This window comes from Varanus komodoensis, unplaced genomic scaffold (genome assembly GCF_004798865.1).
Source record: "Varanus komodoensis strain SLA01 unplaced genomic scaffold, ASM479886v1 scaffold2, whole genome shotgun sequence".
NCBI lineage: Eukaryota > Metazoa > Chordata > Lepidosauria > Squamata > Varanidae > Varanus > Varanus komodoensis.
This window is the reverse complement of record NW_025335568.1, coordinates 24720258-24733651: the sequence shown is the minus strand read 5'-3', so window position 1 is coordinate 24733651 and position 13394 is coordinate 24720258. Positions and strand designations below refer to the sequence as shown.

The window sequence follows — 13394 nt, the reverse complement described above, 5'->3', positions numbered from 1 at the left end:
GCCCTGGTTACTGCTAGTTGATAACCTATAGTACACCATAGTGCAGAATCTTCATCTAATCACAGCACAGAACTGAATGATAACTCATACTGAGCCCATACTTGTTTTATGTGATTGTTATGTGGGAACCAGCTTAGTGTGAACCTTTGAAATATGTGCACAGAAATGTCCAATTTTCCCATTCAAATGAAAAGAAAAATAAGAACAAAAGTAAGGCAAAATAGAGTTCAGAAAACCTCAGTGAATTCAAGCATTCCTAGTTCTTCCATCCCCAGCTGTAACCCATGGACAGCACGCTGCTCTAAATTGTATATGCCGCTGTGCAATAAAGTTGAACATATGCCTTACATGTGAAAATGAAGTGAGTATCCCTTTGCTTTGGATGCTTCAGACATATGACTGGATAGGGGTGATGCTATGTGTTTTGTTAATGAAAATATATTCACATTTCAAACATAATAAACCTTTTCAATAAATAAATACAGTGGCTCAAAATGGTTTAAGATATAAAAGCACCTTGCAATGTTTCTTAGCATAACATCTATGATAACAGGTGGCTGATTTCATTTTGTGTATGGCTTGGCACTACATAAACACCCATTATAGAAGTTGTTGTTTTGGAATGAGTTACCATTTATTTACACATTGCTCTGTGACAGGCAAATACGCCCTAGGCCCACACATATAATCAAATGCCACTTGTGCTTTCTCCCCCCTCCCCCGACCCCCGGTCTTGTGGTTTTGGCTCTGACTTTCTGGTTTAACTCCTTGGTAAACTGCTGGTTCATCTCTGACAGTGCCTACAAGTAAACCCTCAACTGAACTTCCCACTTTAGTGTCCTTCTATTCAGGCATGCAAAGTTAGTAGGAAAGGGGTGAGGGGTGTTTAAGCAATGGTGTTGAAGAATAAGCAAGTAGAAACCTCAGTTTATCAGAAAATATTCTCTTTATATGCAGTTGCCCCATGGAAACATGAAACATAAGTAAATGCTAGCACATTTGTTTATCCAGATACCTTTTTATCCAAAGGCTTTGGATCCAACTCAGATATATGACATTATGCCAGGTTTACATCACTGCTCCAAAGGAAGATTCTCTGTTCTTCAGATTAGCACAGAAGCTGATTACTTGAAATATGGGCTCTGATATCATATTACCCCACCTCACAGTATCCAGAAGTTGTGGATGCTAGACTGGATCTACTGAATCTATTCTGACTCAGAGTGTAAAAACTGTAGCATCATCCCCTCATGTCTGTGGATGAACACAAAGGACAAATCCATAACTTTAATGTAATTGAAATATTTAGATGGATGGGCTGCATGCCCAGTAAGCTGTAATGCCATGAAAAGCTTTTGGTTCAAATTGTGGGCACATCCGCATTGAATTCATAGTCTTCTGTTGCTCTGTTTATCCTATATGAGCTAACACCTGTATTTTCCACTTTCTCTATGGCCAATCCTTACTAAGTACCTATCAAATGGAGAACCAAGTACGGACTGCATAGTTTAAAAGCCCTATGTGGTGACTGATGCTCTTGTGGGTAAGTCTTGTGTCCTTGTTAAAATGCTAGAAGGCCCAGCTTGCTTGTTTGCTTTCTCAATTTCAAGGCCCTACAGAAACAGGATATTCATTATTTGCTTTTATTCAGAACATTTATGTGCTGCCTTTCTTCTATCATGGAATTCAAAGCAGCATACATGAAGCTTCAATGTTTTTTTTAAAAAATGAAATTGTGAAAGATTTTGCCATAGTTTGACTCAATTGCCAATTCAAATTGAGACTTCAGCCAAGAAATTAGAACACTTTGAAAAGGCAGCAATGAAGGAACTGGAACAGATGCTCAAGTGTGAGGATGTTTCAATGGAGACCATGGCCAAGTTCATCCACACTGTTGTATTCCTGATCATTATTTATGGGTGTGAAAGCTGGAAGCTGAGGAAAGCTGATGGGATGAAAACTGATGCATTCAAAATATGGTGCTGCAGGATTGCTTTGTAATACCCTGCACTGACAGAAAGATAGATTAAATCCTAGATTAAATCAAGTCAGAACTTTTCCTAGAAACAAAAATGGCAAGAGTGAAGCCATCATACTTTGGGCACATCACAAGGCAAGACTTATGGTGAAGACAATTATGCTAGGGAAAGTTGAAGGCAGAAGAGGAGGAGGAAGAAGACCACCAAATATGAGATGGATTGACTCCAGAAAGGAAGCCACAGCCTTGGATTTACAAGATCCGGGCAGGACTGTGAAGACAGGGCAATTTGGAGAGTGGGAGTTGCAACAATATGATGGTACATAACAACAACAAACCAATGAAGCTCCCATGTAGTCTCTTATGCACATCTAGCCATGTGAAACTAGCTTCCATATGCACTGTACTTTAGCTGCTGGCTACACAAGGCACTTGTGTACTTGCACTGATGTCTATACAGTGCAAAACAAACAAGAAAACAAGTTAATTTTAATCTAATGCTTTTTTGCATTTCTTTGTATCAATACCAATGAATGAGAAGGAGGAATGTTTATAGGAATGAGGGATTGGGAGAGAAGGGAAAAGGCTCTATAGTATGCCTATGCACACCCTATGATCTAAGGGGCAGAAAGACAGACTCTTCATGTACCAGGCTTCCCAAATAATAAGATCATCACCCAGAGCACTTCTTTAAGGGTACAATCATATGCATGATGCCTAACATGCATAAGATTGCTCCCTAACTCATCTTTCACCGTGTACCCACACATGCATGCACATACACACACACACACTTTGTACATTTGCTTAAGCCTTCCAACATGTCGAGTTTTTAAATCAATGATGACAACTGCTTTACATAGGCTATTGTATTGCTTTTAAATTAGGTGAAATTTTAGATGCATACTTTAATGTTTTTAAGTAATGGATTTTTCCCTAACACAATAAAGCTATAATGTATTTGAGCTGCTCTGGAAGTTATTAAACTGAAGGGCAGCATACAAATAAGCTCAATAAATTACATTAAATACTAATCTGAATAACTTAGCCCTAACCAAGAAGCAAGCAACTGCATCTCTGGCAAGAGGTTCACCAGAAGCAAGCAACAGCATTTTCTACATTTTTCAATACTGCAGATAAGGCTTAGGCCTAGAATAGCTCAATAATTATACCATACTTCACAAACTCAAGCATTGTCTACAAGTGGTAATTTATCATACTATGTCTGTGTCACTCATTGTGCACATTTAGAAGATGGCATTGCACACATTCTACATAATTGTTCACAGCTCTTAGAGGTAAACTGATTGTAGCTGACACTGAAATAATCCAGTAATATCTAACAAACATTATTATAAAATACATTTCTTATCCACCAGCAAAATGGATGACAACATATCTCAGAGTTCTCTCTGTCTCTCTCTCTCTCTCTGTCTCTCTCTCTCTCTCTGCGCACATACGTGTGTGTGTGTGTGTGTGTGTGAGAGAGAGAGAGAGAGAGAGAGAGAGAGAGAGAGAGAGAGAGAGCGCACGAGCACAGGCATCATCTTGGAAACAATGCTTCCATTTTATTCAAATTTCAGTATCCTGTGAAGAAGGCATGCCAAAATTTAGAATTAACATAAAACTGGCAATGATGACCTGATTAAAAACAACTAAATTCAGTTTAAAGTTGGGAAAGCATTCAAAATAATATGTCACTCTTTGTATTTTTCTCTCCTGAAGCATAGTTAAGGTTACTTCCATGTGTAACCCAAGAGTTTTACAGAGGAAAGATAGGGTACAGATTTTTACATAAACTGAAGAATTGATGGAACATCTAAGTCTCATGCACCGTGTTGACTTTTATCTAAGTAATATAATTCAAGTAAATTTGAAATCACTGCTATTTCAGAAAGGGGTCCTGGTTGCTTGGACAGCTGGCTAAAAACTGGATAGGGATGAATGAAACACCAAATTTCCAAACAAGCCTCCAAGACTCCAAGCAACTAAAATCCATAATGCCTTTCCAGGTTCCATTAGGCTGTAGGGGTAATGAACCCATGGACAGTGGCAATGTTCCTGGAGCTTCTCATATTCATCATCTGGAGAAGCCCCATAGACAGCTGTCACCAGTGGTAGGCATGCTTGGGTTTGGGCTACACCAACAACAGACCTCTGGACTTGTTTCTCTTCATCATCACTGAGATCTCTCGTTCACCAGTCTTTTGTTTTGGTGCAGATAACTGTGCTTGTGAAAAGCTGGACCTGGTAAATGTTGAGTGTCTCTCTGCTTGTCAAGCAAGCACATGGCAACAATGATGAAAAAAAGATGAGCAGCTGATGACAATGAGAAGGTAGACTCACAGAAAGAGGGATGTCACTGAATGTCTCCCACTCAAGAAGCTCAAAAACCTGAAGAGAATAATTGTTCCCAGCACTGTGTAAGCATTGCCTTTCAGATGACATAATTGTCCATATGCAGTCAAGAAGCTTATGAACAAAACAACTCTAAAGATCTGTTAAGAGAGCCATAACACAAAGGCTTATTCCTACCTTCAAGACATGCAAACAAAAGAAAATGCTTCTATTACTTCCTTCAGTTTTGGCTTATATAGCAATGCACTAGCAAACGTTGAAGTGAGACTGAAATCCTGATACATCATCAACAGTACCAAATAATGCAGGGTGTGGCCAATGCTTTTACTGAGGAACGTAAATGTTTTTGCTCTTCACAATTCCTGAGCCACAGGAAGTTTCCAAAGAAGCAAACTGCAGATCAGTTCCCCTGTGAGAGAAAGTACTTAGGAAACTTGTGGCACTTTTTGCAATGAATTATGTATATAACAAATAAACAGGCTGAGCTGTAGGGAGTAGGCAGGCATCTGTCCCATCAGCAGCAAAATTTCAAATTCCTTCATCTTGCCCATGTCAACCTACTTCACTCTTCCAGTCCACCATTCAGCATAACACCATGCCTAGCTATTCCCCTTGGCTGACAGGTGGGACCTGCATTCCCAGGTGACCTTGACTGCCTATTAATTAGAAGCAATTGCCCAACCACTTAGAATATGGCCCATAAGATTTTGCACATTAGTGTCCACTTTAAAGGGGAAAAAACCCCTAATAAGATGTGCCATATGGCAACTTAACATGGTTATAGTCCACTTACATGATGTGAAGAAAAAACACTCCTGAGTTAAGGGCAGTTTCTTGCATTTGCATGTATCTTAGGTTAGTATTATATCATCAAAATCTAGTGCTGGTATAACTACCGTCTGATAGAGAAACTTACACACTTACTTACCTGGGAATAAACCTCCTAACTCTGTGGATTTACTTCAGGGTAGGGTTGCACTGTAAGCCATCTAATTCAGTTTTATTCTCCTCCAAGTCTTCCCCTTCCCTGCCCTGAGAGACAATACTTTTTCAGTCGCCAACTCCACCTTCGTCTGATCTCCTCATTCTTGCTGACTTACACTGCAACATAGGCATGTAGCGAAATTCCAGATACACATCTCTTAAACAGAAGATCCCTTCAAGATGGATTTAGAAATCTAGCAAAATAACATAAACACATCTGACTACCACCCTCTATATTCCACTGTATTTCCCTCAAGTCATGAAAAAGAATAGATAAAGTATCAATTCAAGGTCAGTGCAGCAAATGCACAAATAGAAAGGCAAAGATGCCAGTTCCCACTAATAATCAAGAGGTACATCTAATGAGCCCCCTCCCCACCCCAAGTCACCCCGTCCCTTAGGTAAAATACAGCCACTCACTGCCAGCACTAGGCGATCTCTCCCTCCAGTGTGTGACACCTCCTGCCAGAGAAAAGCCTCCAAGCTTCCTCGCAAACTGATGTCAGAGAGAGCAGGCGTCCCGATTACAGTCCCTTTGCTGTAATCCATGTGTTTGCTTTTGGCCAGTCCCTGCCGGCCACATTGCGCCGCATGATCTCGCCTGAATATAATAGTTCCTCCAGAATACACAAGCTTCTGGCAGACAGTGGCTCTGACTCTAATCAACTGCACTTACACTTGGCAGCTGGGAGGTAGCAGCTTGTCCAAATGAGAAAGCAAGTAGGCTGTTTCTCTTCTCTCAACTGTGCAGCCTGGGAAGAAAAAATCATGTAGCATGTATTGATCCTAAATATATACCCTGAGTAAGTAGTCTGGAGTAAGCAGTCAGCATTTCAGTGGTTCTTTTTAACAATAAATTGTGTTTTGCTGTTCACATATTACGTTTTACTGAGGGGTTTTTTTTTAATGGTTTTTCGTTTATCCTGTAAACCACCCAGAAACTTTAGCCTCTGGGCAGTACAGAAATATAAATAAATAACCACTACATAGTGACTCCTCCAAAGTGACTCCTCCTCCTGGAAGCTTTGCAACAGTGCTGAGATTTGGAGTAAAGAAAAAATGTACACTACACTACTGTGGCAGGGTCCATCAAAGGATGATAAAACAGAAGATCGGGCAGAAAGAAAGCTCTGATAGATGAGAGAGCTGCTAGAAGAGTGTGCATGCTTCCAGATGAGGGTTTTATCACACCCTCACTCAGCCTCATTCACAGAAGTGTATGGGGCAGGAGAAAGCAACTCATAACCTTCCCATGATTTCACATCATTTATTTTTTCTTATCAGGCGCAAACACACTAAAACACTAAGGCAAAGAAGACGGAATAGCTGCATGATGCCTTCTAATTGGTTGCACCAGGAGTACTCTGCTGGGATGCAGTGAAGCATTCATTTTGCCTTAGCAAATACAAAGGACCTTAGAAGCCTGTAACAATATGTGAAATCTGCAGGATTTGGCTTGGATGGGGTACAGTTCCTGGGAATAGCCAGAAAACAATTGTGGGCAACACCTTCTGCTTCTGGCCTTAGAAGAGTTCTGCAGAGGTGTCTTTATTTAAAGAAAACTTGGCGCTTCTTTTATAAGGCAGAATCTGTTTGGTTCTGTGCCCTGGGCCAAAAGGATTTGGATGTGCCCTGGGCCAAAAGGATTGCTATGAAGAGAAGACATTTTGTCTTCTCTTTCTCTTGATTTCCTATTGCTGAAAATCTAAAGGGTACCTGTGTATCCCAAGGTGAAATAATCCTCACATAATTAATCAAATAAATGAATAACAAATGGGAATTTCACTACACTTTCCTAACTTTTTGGTAGCTGTGTGTTGCCTGCTGAACTGACTATTACAACAGGCTCCCTGTGGGTGGCAATGTAAGAGGGTTACAGACAGCTCCTTGACAGGGTTCTCAACACAAGTCAGCAGCAGGTTTTTCCCAGTCCAAAGGAAAGGAGGAGGAGCCTGCAAGTTGGGGTGTATGTTCATGGCTTCCCCCAAAAACAACCCGCTGTGCCTGAACACAACAAAATTATGGTAATGTGCAAGGGTTTCCACTTTAAGGGAATATTCCTATTTTACTATAAGATCAACTATCTTCAAAAATCTATATTAACAAAGCTGGAACGAAGGAAATGACATAAATTAATTGTCAATCTTCTTGTTATAAAAAGTATTGTTATCCTTCCTAAATGCAGTTTCTTAAACAATCCTTAACTTTATTAACAATACTGGAACCAAGCATGAGAAGTAAATTAACTGTCATCATGTTTTTGATCTGCAACTAAAGTGTTTCTATTATTAAACTTAAGTGGGACAGTTATTTGCTATCACATCTCATTTCCTTCCAACATACAGAAGACATACAGAAAAATGTAGTGAAGGAAATAATAGCAGCAGGGGCTTAAAAACATAACAATTGTTGGCAATGATTTCTATAGAGGGATAAGGGAACGGCAGAAAAACCTCTTCTACCATTCTATTCTAATTTTTGTTTAAAGAAAGCATCAGTACTGTCCATTTTAATTGTAATGTTAAACATTTCAAAACAATCAGAACAGGATATTCAGCAATTACAACAAAAATATAAAGCATAAGTTGCATTTGGAATATGTTACAACTGTATGTCAGTGTTCAGAGATTCCCCAACAAGTAGTGTTAGCAAGATACCCTGCCCATATATCACGCTGAATCTCCTCTTCTATACATGATTGCTCCACACCTGGGATGCTGTGCTTTCCAATCCATGCTCCATATTAATGACATATTAAGGCTTCTTCAGTGAGAATAGCAGTACAGTAATGGAGAAGGAAAAGACACTTCCTGTGCACTGTGCTGCTGTGGTGGAGTTTGGAGTTAATGTTTGGTATATTCATGGGGATGGATGGCCAGGCTGCTCAGTTCCTTCTGAGAACCAACGGCCCTGCAATGTGCTACAGAATCTGCTTCGACAGATGAGGATTTTAGACAGCCTGTGGCAGGAAGTTCGGAAATGTCTGTTCTAGTTGTCGCTCATTGAACGTTACAGCAAAGCAATACGAACAATACTTATGTCAGAAGAAAAATTCAGCAATGGCTGTACAGAGGCAGTGCAGTGTACACATTGTCCAGTTATCTCATGAACTCTGAAACTCTTGGACATTGTAATCCTGCACATCGCTGCCTGCTTAAATCCCACTGAAGTCCATGGCATCTAGGGTACCTGTGTATAAAACTGTGATCTAAGTCTGCAACTCAGTTCAGCAGGACTAACTCTTGTATTCTGACAATTATTAGTCAAATATCAATTGGATGAAGCTCTTTGCTTTATACATTTTAAACTATAACATAAAAGAGAAATATCATTGCGGCTGTTGAAGATTATACATGAGACTGGTGCTAGCAACAGCATTAGTTAGGCCTTCTGCTTCACAAACTCAATAGTTAATAATTTTTTAAAAACCAGCTCTATAGACTATCCCATCCCATGTACTTTCATTTAAAGACATTCAGTCCATGAGTACACATAGAATCATGTTTTCACTGGTAGCACCTATGAGAGCAAACAACCTCTTTTTCCAGTGGAGAGAGGGTTATTGTAGTTTATCATAATTACATTTAAAGCCTGCTTTTTTCCCTCCATTTGCAAGAACCCAAGGACACCTTCTCCTTCTCCTCCACTCGCAACAACCCTGTGAAGTAGGTTAGGCTGAGCATCAGTGTCTGGCCTAAAGTCATTCAATCTGCTTCACAGCTGAGCAGGAATTAGAACACAGATCTCCAGAGTTCCAGTCCAGTTCCACTCTAGTGTCTACAGCTCTCGATTTATGGCACAGGGCCAAGTGTACCACATACAAATCTTGTAAAAAAGGGCTTCACTGAAGAATAAATACCTTTTTATTCTTAAAAAGTGTTCTTTGTTTGGCATGACCATTTAATATGCTTTATGGATACAATTATTAATGGCTGTTGCTGCATTTCATAACTGATACCTTTATAATGCATTTTATTGTCCTATATGCACTTCATGTCAGCCTGAACATTTTACGTAAATAATTCAATGGATCCAGTAAATAAATAAGACACATTGATTTGACAGTGTAAGGTATAATTAAGGCAGCAGTGCTATACTTTCCATTAAATACATGATGCCTTATTTTTCAGTCAATATGTATAGGTTTATATTCTTATTCTGCAATTCTGTGCACACTTACCTGAAAGTAAATCTCATTGAACTCAATAGGAATTCCTGCTGATGCAACATGCATACAACTGTGCTGGAAATCTCAGTCTGGTACACCATTTAAAACTGATCATTAGAAAATAAGAGTCCATTCAGTCTGTAGCCTTTTTGTTTTACTGCACTATCCAAAAGTTCAAGAACAAGCTTACAATGATAATAGCTATTAGTACAAAAATGTTCCAATTTCCTCAGAAGTGGGACTTTGGCTGGCTCTTGCAATGCTGTGTAGACCCAGACAGCAACAGGAGACGGGAATGTACTTTTATGCCAAGTCATTTATGCCAAGATTCCTACAATTTCTAGCTTAATTAATGTCTCCTGGGATCAAAGACACCAAGATGTCACACCTGCATACACATTGTAGTGGAGTGGACTTTCTACTTTTCTGAATTCTACATGTCCCTGGGGATTAACACATGTAACCACACCCTGTAAACTTTTAGGTAAAATTGAGATGATCTCATAGCAGTGAGTGAGAGAGAGAGAGTGTGTACGAATGAGAGATAGAATGTGCGTGAAGCTTTTGTGGCAAGGGAGCAAGTTCTAAAGCTTTGCAATAGATCAGTGAGAAGTCTGAGTGTTTGCCACTTGTGTTCCTCTTCCATATTCGCAGCTTTAAAAGGTTATTAAGGACTTGACTGCCTGTCGTAATATGAGCTTTTTATTCATGTGCTCCAATAATCAAACAAAAACAAAGAAATATCCAGCATCTTCCAGGTCTTGGAGCCTTTTAATGGGATTGTTCTTGATGAGAGATATGAAAGCAAATTCATTTCCTGCTAGCCTGACTCACACTAATGGACTTTCAAAGAGCAGCCGTCCACTAGCTCTTAATGACTTGTTGCAATGGAGATGTGGGATCAGCACACAGCAATGCCATCTCCTGGCATAGTTCCGGTGAGAAAATGAGCTTGCTGAATGCAGCACAAAGAAAGCTCCTTTTCTGCAGGGTGGAGGGGAGGAGCTCAAGCAGCCACACAATAAATCTTGAGAGTTGTTTTTTTCCAGCACGCATACTGTTGGATTGTGATTGTTCAAAGAACTGAAATAAAACAGGGAAGAAGAACATGGAGTACTGAACTGGAGGAGTAAACCCGTTTGTGTGGGTGAAATCAAACTGAACGTGTTTGCAAGCGTGTAGACAGCTTCCTATTATATGTATAAATACTATAGGTGTAGTTAAACAGTGTGTGAGGGCAACCATACCAATATGCTGTTGCTTAGACAATAAAAGGATATAGCCAAGGTAGCTGAGGTAGAATAATTATCTGTGTATCTCTATAAAAGTTTCTGCCAATGTGATTGTAAAAAAGGATGGCTCAGGCTAGCAATTTAACCATCATCCAAAAAAAGAGGAAGCGAGTCACCAAAAGAGGACAAATACGATGCTGATTTGCATATGCTACTTTAGAGGTAACATTGGAAGTGATTTCTGTAATTTAACTAGAATTGTAATACAATACTTGGGAACATAAGAAGAACCTTGCTGGATCAGACCATGGTCCATCTAGTGTAGCATTCCACTCAGACAATGGCCATGAGTGCAACAGTCTTTCTTGTCCACACCCACCAGCACTGGTATACATCAGCATACTGCTTCTGAGATTAAAGATCACCTTTAGTTATCAGAACTCATAGCCAATGATAGTGTTTTACTCCGTGAATGTTTCCAATTCTCTGTTAAAACCATCCTGATAGGTGGCCATTTCTATGCCTTGTAGTAGTGAATTCCATTTTTTAATTCTGCAAACTACTTTATTCTTCCTTTCCTAATTATACCTAATATGGAATCTGCCTCTTTTTTTTACAGCAATCCCACACTGGGTTGGTATTTCCAGCAAGCCCCAGATCTTCTTGGTCAGTCACAGCTAGTCTGCTCCAACATGCATTGTTTTACACCTGCTTACGTACATTGAACGTCATTTGCCACTTCAATACCCATTCTTGTAGCTTGGAAAGACCATTTGAGACCCCCTTTTTGTGGGAATCTGCGTTCGTGCAGCATTTTAGGGCAGCATTCCTTTCTCCTGCATGCCAACGCCACTATGAGAAGAGACAGTTGGTTGCTAGGAATGGCAGCTGGCATGCCTGCTCACAGTGCCCTCTTCCCCACATGCATGCTGCCACTACAGGTGACACTGGCAACAGCAATGGAGCGGTTGGTCAGCACCTGGCATGCCTGCTCACAGCCCCCTCCTTTGTATCCTGCAGTCAGTGCTAATGGGAAAGGTTGCTGGTTGTACAACCAGGGGTTCACAAGCATTCACAAACTTCCTCTTGGCTTGGATCACTGTGCAGGACCAGGCTGCACATTAGACAAAGTCTGCAGATGTTTGAGGGATAGATTCTGAAATGGTTCATCCAATGAAGTCAAAGCTCTGTTTTCCACCTCAGATCTGGAAATCTGAAACATCCTATGGCCCTTGAGATGCTATCTAGAAGCAACAGGATTGCTCCCTTAGGGCACCCTCGAGGGCTGCCCTGATCTGCCCTGCCCTGCCCTAATCCTTTCCAACCTGGGTGATTATGGGCATCCATTAAAAGGTTGCAGAGGCAACTATGACTACTGGTTGCTACCTGGGCCCAACTGCTTGTTATGACATATAAAGTCCTAAATGGCTTAGGGCCTGGCTACCCGAAGGACTGATTCCTCCCATATGAGCCTGCTCATCCCCTAAGATCAGGCAAGGAGGGCCTTCTGCAAGTGCCATCCCCCAAAGAGGTGGAAGGAATGGCAAATAAAAGAAGGGCCTTCTTGGTGGCTGCTCCCTGTCTTTAGGATAGTCTCCCTAGGGATTCTTCCTGGCACTGTCCCTATTATTGTTTTGGCACCAGGTTGAAACACTCCTTTTTAACAACATTTTAAATAACTGATCCTGTCCTCCCATTCATTCTTTTGTTATGATATCATTATATGGTTTTAAATTCTGATTATGATGTATTTTATTGTTTACTACTCTGTGTGTGTGTGTGTGTGTATGTGTGTGTGTATTACTGTAAGCACCCCGAGATCTTTGGATAGTAGCGACATAACTGGAAAGATGATAATAATGAAATGATAATAATATTGTCTTCACATTCCCTGTAACCTCCAAACATTTAGATGGCCAAATACAGTATCTAAATGTTTTCTACCTAAATTTATCTTAGATCTGAAATCAAATTAACTGTTTGATAAATTCAAGCCCCAACTCTGACAGTGTCATATATTTATTTATCTTTAAAGTGGTTTTGGACTGAATATCCCTTCAAACAGCATCCCTTCTATGTTAGCATACTAAGGTTTATTTTGAGCTTCCTGTTGCCAACATTAAAAATGCAATAAAAAGAGCAAACATACAAGTGCAAATATTGTGAGATAGTACACAAAGAGCCACAAAGGATATAATTAGAACTGCACATTGTGTCTCTACTTAACAGAATTTCTGATAAGCATCTTTTTAAAATATTACTAAAAGACCAATGAAGAGATATTTATAGCCAAACTTACTTCTTTTACATAACAAATAAAGTATTTTAGATGCAACAACTGCACTAGAAAAGGACCTAGATGGCAGGATCAATGTCAAAGGCATTGTTTAAACTTATACATTACAGTACAGTGTAATTCTCGGCAACTTTAGGAAAAAAGATACAAAAAAGATAGGAAAAGAGTCCTACAACTACTAGTATGCCTTAGCCAGCCATGGAGAGCCATACTGGGCACTGTGGGCCCTTTTTTGTCTAAAAACACATAGGATTGCCAATATGACAACAGCTTCCTCTAAACAGATCTAATATCTAGCTGATGATTCATGGAACACATCTGCATCTCCCCCACAATAATTATTTCACAGGTCCTACAACTTCCCTCTCCATACTTTCA

General features: G+C 40.0%; 1 protein-coding gene across 6 annotated transcripts in view; it reads right to left on the bottom strand.

Annotated features, from left to right (window-relative positions):
• The window catches only part of ANK2 (ankyrin 2), a 347388-nt gene that overhangs the window by 308619 nt on the left and 25375 nt on the right, over nucleotides 1-13394 (bottom strand). Inside the window, exons 1-2 of one of the 6 annotated variants that reach the window (XM_044429258.1) lie at nucleotides 5741-6162; nucleotides 5265-5514 (exon numbers count right to left, since the gene is read on the bottom strand). The exons of 2 other annotated variants lie outside the window; for them this stretch is intronic. The gene's annotated coding sequence lies outside the window, so the exon portion shown is untranslated. Of the gene's footprint in view, nucleotides 1-5264; nucleotides 5701-5740; nucleotides 6163-13394 lie in introns of those variants that run through there. 3 more of the 6 variants (XM_044429262.1, XM_044429260.1, XM_044429259.1) reach the window with 3 other exon arrangements.